Source organism: Camelus bactrianus, chromosome 7 (assembly GCF_048773025.1).
Source record: "Camelus bactrianus isolate YW-2024 breed Bactrian camel chromosome 7, ASM4877302v1, whole genome shotgun sequence".
In the NCBI taxonomy this organism is placed as follows: Eukaryota; Metazoa; Chordata; class Mammalia; order Artiodactyla; family Camelidae; genus Camelus; species Camelus bactrianus.
Window position 1 is genome coordinate 68,097,256 of NC_133545.1, and position 12,553 is coordinate 68,109,808.

General features: G+C 34.2%; 1 protein-coding gene across 3 annotated transcripts in view; it reads left to right on the top strand.

Annotated features, from left to right (window-relative positions):
- The window catches only part of SEMA3D (semaphorin 3D), a 178,990-nt gene that overhangs the window by 28,018 nt on the left and 138,419 nt on the right, over positions 1-12,553 (top strand). The window contains exon 1 of one of the 3 annotated variants that reach the window (XM_045510441.2): positions 8,900-9,046. The exons of the other annotated variants lie outside the window; for them this stretch is intronic. The gene's annotated coding sequence lies outside the window, so the exon portion shown is untranslated. Of the gene's footprint in view, positions 1-8,899; positions 9,047-12,553 lie in introns of those variants that run through there. 3 annotated transcript variants of the gene reach the window in all.

Consider the following 12,553-nt stretch of genomic DNA (forward strand, 5'->3'; position numbering starts at 1 on the left):
GAGTGGGGTTCAAAAATATGATGATTAAGTGAGAATAAGATGGCATTTTATTTGCAAATATAGGAATAGTGAGAGATAGATCCCAAATAAAAGTTTGGGGTCAGATTGAGGAGGACCTCGAAAACTCACCAAGTTACATGTAAAACAACAAAAGACTCCCATTGCCTGCCAGGTGACTTTTATCAAAACACCTTCAAGAGTATGAATGTGGTTTGCATATGAATGGAGAATTGAAGTGAGGGAGGCTGGAAAAGGAGCTTTGAAAATATTATAATAGTCCAGGAACTAAGTAGTAAAGACAGATGAAGGTTAGAGCTTGGAGGAAAATTTGAATCTCATACTATAGATTTGGGAGCCAACTTTAAAATTAGTGGCTAGTCAAAAGTGGTTAGATGGAGTCTCATACCACCTAGAGTGTCTTCATGGCTAATCCAGACTCCTGAATATGCCTCTGTGGCTTGCTGAAAGGGGGTATTTGGAGATGGCAGTGTGGAAACCGTAATTGTTACAGTCCTCTCTCAGTTGCTTCATATGCTTACAATTGGTTACAGAATTTTCAGGTGCAAGAGTCGTCATTGTCAGAGTAAGTTAATTTTAGGGTCTAGTGTGACTAGGAAAAGGAGGAGTAACCAAAGGGGGTCAATGGACCAAGAGACTAGGATCAGTCAGGGAAAAGCTAGCAGCTGCAGTGAGAGATTGATGTGATTTACCAAGCCGGTAGACACAAGAGGCGCAGTTGGTGGGAATGGGTGAAGAAGTTAAAGTAAGGAATTTGTGAGAGACCAAGGAATTCTGAGCTTTTGCTTTCAGTAGAATAGAAAAACTTCTGAGTGATGTTGCAAATCAGTGTGCTTTAGCTGACTAAAGTGAAAATTTGAAAACAGAATATTGTTGGGGAAGGGGACTACACCTCTGGCCAGCAGAGGTTTTGTTATTTTATTCTCTTTTGTTTTCTCCAAATAGTGATGATGCATGTAAAGCTATGCATTAATGCTTTTCCTCTACTTACAACTTTTGGGAAAGAAAAATTAAAAAGGAAATGGCTGATCATCTTTAGGCACAGTGTGAAGGACCCAGACATCAGAATATTTGAGCACTTTAGATAAAATATATAAGGTTTAGGCAAGCATCAAATAGTGGAGAAAAGATACATAAATTGTACAGTGCGGACCTGTTTACCAGATTATTAACTTCTTTGTAGAAGCATCTTTCAGAACTTAGTCTCACTTGGGAAAATGAATTAAAAATCTTTCTGTTAATATTTTGAAAATAGCCACAATCTTTTATTGAAGTTATTTTCATTTAGTAAACTACACCAGTATTTCAGCATTAACATCACAATTGTTACCTTGTTTGATATTAACATAACTTATTTATTTACTGCCACGTTTTTAGTATGGACTTTATTCATCTAAGCAAGTAAGAATGACTCTTTTATAAAATGAAGAAATAGAGTCAAAGCCCAGATCTTTTTTTTAAAAACCTGACTTAAATAGTAGGCTTGTGTCAGGGATCGTGAGACTTTCTATATTTCTAAGTGGCATTTATTCCTGAAGCATGTCAGCTTCCCTGCACAGTGACTTACTGTTTTTATCTTTATAAAGAGTAAAGTAAACTATTATGCAAACTCACTTCCATTTGGGAACCGTGGTGCCAAGTGTTAATGGCATCATTATTCCAAACAAAATGTGTTAGAACTATTACATTTTGTGATAGGTTTCTTGTGGGAATTTCTATGAAGGGTTTGTAGTTTGTAAGATATTCGCATGGCATAACTATTTTCTTCTTACTATTACGCTAATGATGTTCTTGGTAGACAGATTGGTCCTTTTATAAAGACATGTCAATTTCTTAACTTTTGCTAGTGGTCTGTTGAGTGTATCATTTATACTAAATGAATCTGGGTTATAAATAGGTGATAGCTTTGGAGGGAAATAGAAACAACACATAAGGGAATGGATGGGGTTTGCTCCTAAGTTGGTAAGCAGCTTAAAAGTATTCAATATTGAATTAGAATGCTGGCAGGATCATAAGTCTTAAAGAGAGACTTGTTTTTCTCAACAGAGAATTTTGGAATTTTATTGTTCTTGACAATCTCCTTATTCCTTCAGGTTATTAGAATCAAGCTCCAGCATTCTTATAAAATACTTAAAAGTTGGAGACTGCTTTATTATATGAAGAATTACTTATTTTACAGCATAATATGAAATATAAATATAGTAACACCTTATTTTGTCTACATATAGCACTTCTAAGCTAATATATGTGATATATAAATATATGTCAGAAATAGGTGATTAAAAATTACCAATCTTCAGAAGAAAAATCAATATAATTGAATAAATCCAGATAAGTTTGGACTTTAAAGCACATGAGGTAAAATGAAGAAAATTGTATAAATGTGATGAGTCATATTGTTCATTCATTATTTCAACAGCGTAGCATTAAATTGTTGTTAATTAGGGTGCCTCAGTTTTTTAATGAGAAATCAAAGACTGATTGCTTGTTATAGGATTGGTGCAAAGACTACTCTGGTTATATCAGACTCTTTAATAATTTGCATTCTAAGGGAGGAGGATATAGCTCAACTGTTAGAGTGCAAGTTTAGCATGTAAGAAGTCCTGAGTTCAATCCCCAGTACCTCCTCTAAAAAATAAATAAATAAATAAGTAAACCTAATTACCTCCCCCACAACAACAACAACAGCAACATAATTTGCATTCTATTGAAGAGCTAACCTGCATTAGAAATAAATATCTAAAATAATATAAAGCATTCATATCTGTAAATATGGTACACCTAGAAGGTAAAAAAAAACTATTATTATTTGATTGTAGTTTTTCAAATGTGTTTCACAGTCACTGAGTATATAAATGAATAATTTACAGAATGTCTTTCATTAACACTATCAGTAGGGGCTGCTCACTGATTTGCCCATAACTGAAGATTCATGTACACTTTCATATTACTCCCTAGTGTAAAATATGTTAAATTTCAGTATGACTAAATGTTTTTAGGACTTTAATATGTACCCATGGCAAAGAAAATAAGTCGCTGACCCATCAGGGAGATTAAAATTAATGCCATCACCTCATAAGCACCAAGCTCTAATGGACAAATTAACTAGCCTCCTAGTGACTTAGTGCACAGTAAGAAATGCATTTTGTTAATTATCATCTCTTAGCAATGTATTTTTAAATTACAAGAGAAAATAAAAGTATTTGTATCATGCTGAAATATTTAGGGGTGAAGGGTACTGATAGCTTCATCTCACATTGAAAATGTTTTTTAAAAAAAATCAGATGGATTGGCAGAATGGATAGATAAGTCATAAAGCAAATATAGAAAAATGTTTATCATTGAATCCGGGTATGGATATATGGATGTTTGCTGTACACTTTATGTTTTATAAATATTTAACGTTTTTTATAATAAAATTTGGAAAAACATTTGCAACCTAAGAAACTATTACATCATTTTTGAAAGCAATCAATGTGCTAAAACATGAAGGGAGCTGCCAATAATAACATGACATAGTTCCTTATAAGTAGAAAGACAAGCTAGGCTGTATTTTAAAAAATGAAGTATATTTCATAAGTTAATTTGAACTTTAGCTAAATTCCTTTCAGACATATGCATTTTATGAAAAAAAAAGATTTTGCTCTTTTCTCTAGATTATGTGTTTAAACCTAATTATTTTTTATGATTGTCTATTATTCAGGGCTCACCTAAAGTTATCACCTTGCGCTGTATTTTCATCAATGGGCTTATTCAGTTTTACGAGTCTCTCTGGTAATTTACAAAGCACACTTTATTCTGCACTTCTACTGCCCTATTAACAAGGAAACAATCTCTACTACTGTATTTTAAATCATTGCCATCCCAACCATTACTTCATTTGCAATAAAAAGCACAAATAAACTCAGCAAGTGCATTTCATAGATGTTTGTTTCTGAAGTGTTAATGAGTACATGCCTGGTCAACCTTGGCACAGAGGAAAGGCAGACCCCCCACATGAGGCTGGATGGGGTACCAAAGTGTACCTCTCTGTCCATCCCCCTCTCATCTACTAGTCCTTCCAGGTTTTGTTCCATCTTGTTTTGAAATAAAACATTTAAGCAGTCTGGTAGAAGATAACTATTATCAGCCACTATGAGTTATCAATATTTGAGTTTTAATTAATGTATATCCTAGACAGTCCTACGAAAATGGGGCACAGGGAAAGTTTGGAACTTAGAAGTTCTCTGATGTCTGTAACATCTGAACATGTCTTAGTTCATCAGGCACCAGGGAAGAAGCAGCGTGGAGGCCAGGCCGTCAGGAGTAAGCTAAGGCAGGTGCTCGGTAGGAGGAGCTAGATAAGGCCTCTTTGGGTTGAGTTGATGGAGAGACAGTCCACACCAGGGCTAACCATCTTTGGATGATCTGTGTCCATACCGCATGCAATAGTCTTTATAGAGATGACCAGTTCAAAAAGACCTTTGATGACAAATGATGTTTGTGTCTCTGCCATACAATTCTGATATTTCCACTGATATTTTTCACTGAAACAAGTACAGTATAAAGTCATTATAATGCCTTGAGTCCTACTAGTCACGTACTTTTTAATGTCATCAAGATTAGAAATTACCTATAAAGAGTTATTTATCTCTCACAGAATCAGGGTCACAGCTTTCTGATAATTGCCCAGTAGGAACAAGCGCAAATGTCCCAATTTCTGAGGCTACTTGACTTTGATTTGTGTGGGCGCCAAGAGCAAAAGATTGACAACTATGCTTGGGCTTTCTGCTATCTCATTAGGTTGACAGAATAACAACATTTACCGTATGGGTGACAAGCAGGTGGTCAGTTTCTTATCTGGATCAATATTTGTATTTGTTTCCTAAAGTATACTTTTTATAGAAATTATTTGGATAATGAGATTATAAATATGTATTTGAAGGCATATCACTAGTACCTAATCTTAGCAATGCTCTTTTATCATAAAATTATTGCTAGCTATCATATGCTCTGTTGGAGCTCTATTGTTCCACTGTTTTCCAAGAATAATCAATAGCTCTGTTTTCTCTTACTGTTAGATATTACTAACTTTTTACATACTTCTTCAGTCTGAGATCATTTTCATCCTTGCCAACTTGTCTTTTCCACAAACCAACATAGGTTTATGCTGTCTTCATACTTTACTGCTGTTCCTTTTTAGGCAAGAGTACAGATGTCTTTTGGCTACCAAATCGTTTAATTTGTTCACCTGAGATCAAATTTAGTGGTGAATGTTGGTATATCCTTCACTTGTTTATGGTTAACAATGATCTTTCCATATGCAGCTTTTGCTAAGAGGTCAATTCAGTCATTACTTACTGCACATTTCAGTAAAATTTGTCCAACAGATGTTTGAAATAATCAAAACCTAAGATCAAAAAGCACTCTCTTTGTGTAAACAAATACTTTTCTACAAGTAAGTGTGGGTGTAAAATAAAACATAAAACACAACAAGGAAGGAATCAAAGCATTGATAAATGATTAATAAATCAGAGGGAAGCAGGATATTGTAGACTGATCATATTTTCCTGTATTCATTATCAGGCCATAGCAAACATACCATAATGAACATCTGAAATAATTAGAAAGTAAAGAAAACAATTCTGGATGTATAACACATTTGTAAGAAGTTTTCTTTGCAAATTAGTTTTGTGGGCTTTTTCATTATTTTAATCCAAGTGAACTTAGAAAACTTCTGATTCTTTTTAGAGAGGATCTAAAATTTGTGAATTTATAATATGAATGACAGTTTATTTAACATTTTTTAGAAAAAATCTAACATAAAACCTCAGGATGGCCTAGAACCTTCAGTTCAATATAATGAACTGAATATGAAATATTAATGCAAAAAGGTATTATATGAAATGCTTTGAGAATATATAAAGAATGGTATTCAAATAAAATAAAATATAATAATTAAATTAAAAACTGTATGCCTGAATGATTATCACACATACACACAAATTGATTATGAACTCAGTTTTAACCAGTACTGAAATATATTCTTGTCAGGTTATTAAATCATCTGATGAAGAACTATATACTTTCTGGAATTGATTTTGAAAGCAATCTGTTACTGTTTGTTAAGAACATCACACAGTTTTTGTTTGCTTGTATGTTTGCTTTGTTTAGTTTTGTTTTAGTTTGGGATTGTAAGATTTCCAGAAATTGTTTGTATGAGTAAACGTAGATAAGTTTACCTGGTTTTACTGAAGATTTCCAAAGTGAAGAATGAAGGAAGGAAAGAAGACAGATTATTCAGGCCCAAGGGAAGGAAGGAGAAAATGAGCAAACTTCATGAATAACAATTTATTTTCTCTCTTCAACTTTTATATAGGTTTTCGGTGGTTATTTCCTTATGTCGCTTGTCTTTTAGTCTCAGTAATATGAGATAGCTTCTCTTATTCCATAGAGGGGTGTGTGTGTGTTTATGTATGTGTGTGTGTGCACATGTGTATTTCTTTGTTGCAAGTAACAGTGCTATTTAAACATTTATATTGCTTAGCATTTGAAGAAAGTTCAAGTGATATTAAGCGTTTTCAATATTATAACTGGGTTAAATTTATTTTTAAAACTTTGGAAACATTATTTTGAAATATTATTTTGTTGATCCCACATATACAGTGAAAGAAATTCACAGGAAACACAGAGTAACACCATCACCACAGAGGGAAGTCAGTGTGAATGAAGTTAGCTTTGGACTCTCTCTAGTGGGACTTGATTTTGGTACCACAATAAGGACATTGTTATACTAGGATTCTACCTACCTGGTGAACTTCGATGTAAACTCAAAAAACAGCAACATAGAAAACCTTCAATGACTGTAATCTTCTGGCTATAAACCTAGCAAAAGCTGGAAAATACAGAAAAGTGTAGGAGATATGAAAATGAAGCTTGAAGATTCAAGCAGTAAGTTAATATATTGCATTTGCAAATTCTCCTGCAGATATGATTTGATGGATGGTCCTACTTGCAGTGATACATTTTTTAATTTCCCAGAAAAGCACTTAGAATGGAAATTTCCAGAGCTTCTCAGTTCACAGTACCTTAGCAGCTCAGTAAATTGTCCATGGCACCATTAGGGCAATAAACAACCAACCAAGAATTCTGTTTATTAAATAGTTTCAGCCAAACAGTTTATTAGTTATGGCCAGACAACTTAATAAGTGTTTATGACCTGACAACCTAAATCGAAAGGAAAAATAAAATTAATATTTTTATTTTATTCTTAAATAGCCTCAGTTACTTATTAATGGGGGTGGGAGGTGTGTGCATAGGCATGTTGGGCCCTGCACAGTTTCTCAAACCTTGGGAACAGATTGAACACTGTCAACTTCATGACCTGTTCCACGTGGATTTTCAGGAGGTACTTAGTTTTTATCTCATGACCTGCAGAAAACCCGGTTCTGCACAGCTATGACACCCTTGAAAGGAATGTTGCCCTCTCTAATGTTGAAACTGTGAAACACCTTGAGCAGTAATTTGTAACTATCTAACATCTGTGCCTGACAGACGTTGAATGCTATTGTGTTTACCTTGACATTTTAAGGTACCCCGCAGCACCCGCTGTGAGTTCGCTTAGCACTCCAGAGTGCCTTGGCATACGGTTTTGGAATCAAGTAAACTGTACGATGCTAAAGTGAATCTTAGTCCCTGAATCTTAAAACTGAGACGTCAGAAAGCCTCTGCCAGAGTGAAATTACATGGGAGGCACCATAAAGCAACTATAAAAGCTCATCTCTTATTCTTGAATCTGAGCGTTTTCTAAGTCTCCTTATCACAGTTGTTTCTCAGCATTTACAATATCTTTCTGTGGCTTTGGAAGTTTGATGTTAGCATACACAGCGGTTGTTTGAGGCAAATATTACTTGTATGTTTTAAGAAAATAATATTATCAGTGTCTGTTAGGACCTTATCATTTTGACATGGCATTTTAAGAATTGGGCTGAATGTTTGTCAGAATTTCCAGCTACACATTTCACTCAGAAGAGCTACCTTTTCCCCAGCAGTCTGTGTTAGATGTACTGTAGGAGAGGAGGTTTTCTGTCCTCTTGTGTGTGTATCCTAACTGCAGACAAACCCTGAGGTGCTCTTAAGTCAGGGGATTTGAACTAATTTTCCAGTTTTTCTAATTTTTGCATTTCAGTCACCCAGTTAACTATATAAACATTGTTTCCTTTTAAAAACAAATATCTTATGGAAATGTGTATTTACTCTCAGCTAAGGAACTCGGTGGGTTTTATCTGGATTATTGGACAAAATCAAGTATGAGAATTTTTAAACTAGATGATGTTATCTGTTTCTTGAACAATAAACTGTGAGAACCGTGAGTGTCCCCAACTGAAGGCTCAGAACCAAAACCTAAAGCAAGTTATACTGAAGTGAACCATCAAGAATATAAATCCATTTTTAACTGAAAAGAAAAACAGAAAATATAAAAGCATAGAAGTCTTCTTACATATCTCAAGCAGGGCTAATATTGATCATTCATGGAGATCCCTAATTCCCATAAGTGACATTCTTATGATTTTGAATTCAAATTTTGAATCATTTATTTTTTTCCCATCTGTTCAATTTTAATCCCAATTTCCAACCACCTACTTTGTTGGTAAAGTTTCCACACCTTTAAGTAAATTAACATCATCATAATCTCTGGCTGTGGTAACAAATTAACTGGCTTTAGTAGCAGGGATAATTTGTTTAATTTTTATTCACTGGTTGAAATCACTTCTCATCTCCTAGACAATAGGTGTTTGAAGGAAGAAACCCAGAACTAGTAGTGCTGGGCGGGCTGGTTTGTCTGGGACCTTGTGAATTCTCTCAGTTGAAAGACTCCTGAAAATCTAGAGGGTGAAGTAGCAGGGAGTTGGTCATATGAATGAAGGCATTTGGCGGTAATGGGAAGGGCATTTCTCCTATGTTGTATGTTCAGGACTGACTGGTTATTTCCCGTCTGACTACGAGACAAAGCAGTAAAGTAGCCTATACTGTGATGTGCAATATCTAGGTAAGTGAAACATTAGGAGAAAATAATAGGGTACTAGAAGAACAAATAATCTGATTTTTTTTTAACTTCATAAAATCCTATCACCTAAATGTTAGAAATATTGAGTGTGCGTCTATATGTGCGTGTGTGTATACGTACACACACCTATATATGGTGTTTGTTTGCAGATTTTGCCTCTAAATTGTTCATGACATTTTATTTTTCATGATTGATATTGAATTGCTTTCTGTCTAAGTAATTAGTAGCACTTCTATAGATAGAGGCATATTTACAGATAGTTAGAAATAGGGATGATTAGAATGATGGAGAGAAACTCTGTCCCTGTGCTTACAACTGTGAGTGAATAACATTAACATTGTGGTGTGCGGCACAATGAAACCCCTCCCTGGAGGAATGTAAATGTTTACCTGGTTCACTCTCTTCATCCTAACTGCTATACCAAAGTGCCTTCTTTTGGGCTTTCTATTCCTTAGGCTCTTTCCTTGAAGTGTCCGTGTTTGGTCTGCTACTCCTCTGAGCACCCATACAGATTTGCAACATACTTTTTGAGCTGGCTTCACAAGTCTGCTAACACATTACCAAAATAATCTGCAGATTTTGCTGTGTATTTCTTCATAAAAATAGATATTCAGATGTATTTGTAAAATGAGAGAAGACTGGTTCTTGCCACTCTTCCATTTGTTTTATCTATGAAATTTGCCAGTGTGCTATATTTTTGCTTTTGGAAGTATGACTAATTTCTTTCTATCAGTACAATGGTATGTCATCTTAACTGCAGACCTGAAGGATTTAAAAATAGTATATGTGAAATGTAATGTTGCTAACATGTGTACATCTGTATACATATTGCAGAATTATAAAAACCTTACTAAAGATCCTTACAGAAATTCTGGTGGTTGTGTAAATTGGGTTCATTTTTCTGTCCTGTCAAGTCTAAGGCCAAAAATATCTCTATACTGGGAATCCCTTCCCTTCTGTCTCAGAGCAAAATATATTTTCTACCTCTGGGGACGAGGATGAAGGGTGCAGATCTCCACATTTTACAGAAGTTTTAAAGCTAGCTTTAAATTCACCTCTTATTTTATTTTAATTAATTTAAAATTAAAATTTTGACAGTGGTACTCGATTCAGTTACAGGAAAACTTTTAAGTTTGTTTGAAACATCTATGGTACAGTCAATCTCCCTTTTCAGTTGTAAATTTTGTGTAATCTGAATACACACCAGGTGTTTCTAATGAAAATTTAGCATTCAGATAGGTAAATGCTGAAAGTGTAAAATGCACAGCTGATTTCAAAGACCTAAAATGAAAAAAATAAAGTGTCTGATTAATACTTTATCTATTGATTACATGTTAAAGTGATGATATTTTAATATGCTGGATTAGATAGAATATAATCATCTGTTTCACCTGTTACTTTTTGCTTTTCTTATGTGGCTACAAAAAAATGTTTAAAATGCATATCTTGCATTGTATTTTTATGGACAGAACTAGTATATATTTTAGAATTGGATTATATTAAATATAATATTACATATAGTAACATATTTTATGTTATTTTTATCTCTAACCATCTTGAAATTACTGTGATAATAAAGTTAATTTACTTTAGAACTTATGTGTCAGGTACCCTGGTAATCACTTTACTCATATAGCTGACTGTATTCAAGTGCACCATGTCATCTCATTTTCATGCCTAACTGCATGTAGCGTCATGACAGATATGTAGTTGGCATCCATTATCATTCTTGTGAATGAGTAATTTTTAAGATGCTCTTATTGAAGATACTTTTTGTCTTATGGGTAAAGGTATGATAGACAGGGTTATTGAAAAGAGAAGAAAGATTTTAGCAGATTGTCTCAAGTAGACTTCCTCTTGATGTTACTTTTCCCAATTAAAGTGGCGATGTCTTAGCCTTTGGCATTCCCAGAGAAAGTCTTTTCACTTCATGGCTCAAGAGGGAAATACTTAGGAAAAAAATGTATAAGATGAATTATATTTATTTTGAGAAACCATCTCTCAGCCAAAGAGAGAAAAGGTTATTACATTCACATCATATTGCTTGTCTGGGAATCTTTCTAGTGAGAAAGCAAAAAGAGCCATAAAATTAAAGAAAATATTGACAGGGTTTTCAGACACTAAGAAATGGCAGCCCCTCTTTCCTTTCTTATGAAGAATCTCTTTCTGGGATCTCTGAAACCAAACAAATATCAAAAGGCTTTATTCTTCTTTCTGAAAGATGTCTGCATCCTGTTCTCTAAGATCCATGACGAATGCAAATTGGGAAAGTGCTGTATTACCACGGAGAACGATTAAATAAAAATAGGACCACCATGAGACAGTTAGATTCTTTATGTCCCTGATGTAGTCTATGTCTTTTATAAATAAATTCTGACATCTTTAGAAAGTTTTTATTATGTAGTTTTAAATAAGGCTGTGATTTCATGTCTCAAAATAAATTTTGACTTTTAAAATAAAATTCTTATGGTACTAACTCTAGCTGATATTAAAGCTGTAGATGAAACTAAGCACTTTCTCAACATTTTACTAGGCATTTTTGGCTCAAAAATCTGTTATATTGGTAAAGAAATAACTCATTAAGCTTTAAGTCAACAATTGAATAATTTAAAAATTGGGGGAGAAACACTAGCAAATTGTATTTCTTTAGTGATATTGATACATCACTGTTTAGGAGTTCTTATACACTCAAACCAAGGAAAATTCATTATCTACTTCCATATAATTCACAGAAACACATTGTTTTTCTTGGTTATTTCTTTTCTTTTTTGGGGGGGAGGGTGGCTGTTAAATTTAAATAGTAACTTAATGTATTAAAGCTCTGTTTAAATGCATTTTTTTTTACTCTTTTTCTATTCTTTGTTTTTGAGTGCAAAGTGCATTGCACACATCATAAATTAATACTGAGAAATCCAAATTTACCCCAATAGGGTCTCTCAGTGATGACTTTATAAACTAGGCCCTTGTTTATTCTGTGTGTGGCCACTTTGGCTATTAGTAGGGGATACACTGACTGCCTTTTCCCAGATTTATGAGACTTGGCAAAAACCTTGAGAAAACAGAGCCCTGCTTCTCTCAATAGAAAACATTATGAGATATTAAATAAACATTAATTTAGGTAAACTGGTACTACTTGGCCCAATAGGAATACGCTCTTATTGGGATTTCACTCTGATGGGTGAAAGAATTCATGAGAGGAAATTGGTTTATAGAGGTCACAAAGAAGGTACCCTTAAGTAATAGCTAAGACTTTGTCTTTAGAACATCTTCTTGCTCATTCACGGAGAGGGCAGTGCTTCTCTGCCAGGGAGGCACGCAGCATGTCCTTCTCCCAGTGGGGAAAGATCAAGAGAACATTCAATCTTTTAAAAATCAGCACAGAATGCCTGGTAGCACAATGATTAATTTTCTCTGGATTCCAACAAAAGCTTGGGGAAATAGGCATCCTGCGCAGTTGGTTAACACATGGTTTTCAAATAAGTTACTAAC